The sequence below is a fragment of the Aplysia californica genome, unplaced genomic scaffold (genome assembly GCF_000002075.1).
Source record: "Aplysia californica isolate F4 #8 unplaced genomic scaffold, AplCal3.0 scaffold01224, whole genome shotgun sequence".
Classification (NCBI taxonomy): Eukaryota; Metazoa; Mollusca; class Gastropoda; order Aplysiida; family Aplysiidae; genus Aplysia; species Aplysia californica.
In genome coordinates, this window is record NW_004798494.1 from 141,702 (window position 1) to 142,293 (window position 592).

The following is a 592-nucleotide window of genomic DNA, read 5'->3' on the forward strand; positions in this document are numbered from 1 at the left end:
GCAGTTCTTGGCTTAAGGTTAGAAAAAAAAGAAGGAAGACAGATGAACAGAAGTGCTGAACATAATGATAATGAGCCCTGTTTTGTGCACGATGTCAAGTCAGTTTCGAGCGGGAGAGGGCAAGTTTACCTTTACAATATGGTCGCTTTTAAGTACAACAAGGGGGCTATCTCGAACAATGCTGTTTTGAGAAAATCAAAGGTAAAGTTTTGCCTCTTGTTCAGTTTCCTTAAAAGACAAGGGGAGTTTTCTTTACAACCAAACAAATAATATACACACCAATGAAACCAAACGTTTCCCATAGGTAGGGCAATGCCCACTTTTGGTGTAGGTCAAGATTCCTGAAACCCCCGAAATCTGGGTTTGCCCGCTTGTCCCAAGCGACCATATTATTATGTTGATAACTGCGCTTCACTGTAAGCATTCCAATATCCCAACCACTGTGCTCGGAATCAACAAAGAACTTTTTGATCAGTTCGTGGGTATTCGTTGCAGGAATTAGGACCATAAGCACAGGGGCGAAGCGTCTATATAATCAAATAATCACTGCTTCCCTTTTCTAATTTTGAAACATTGTCGCTGTCAAATTCAT

The 592-nt window shown here is 40.9% G+C and overlaps 1 protein-coding gene across 1 annotated transcript in view; it reads right to left on the minus strand.

The window, feature by feature from the left end:
- The window catches only part of LOC101856948 (canalicular multispecific organic anion transporter 1-like), a 41,715-nt gene that overhangs the window by 39,728 nt on the left and 1,395 nt on the right, over positions 1–592 (minus strand). The window lies entirely within an intron of this gene.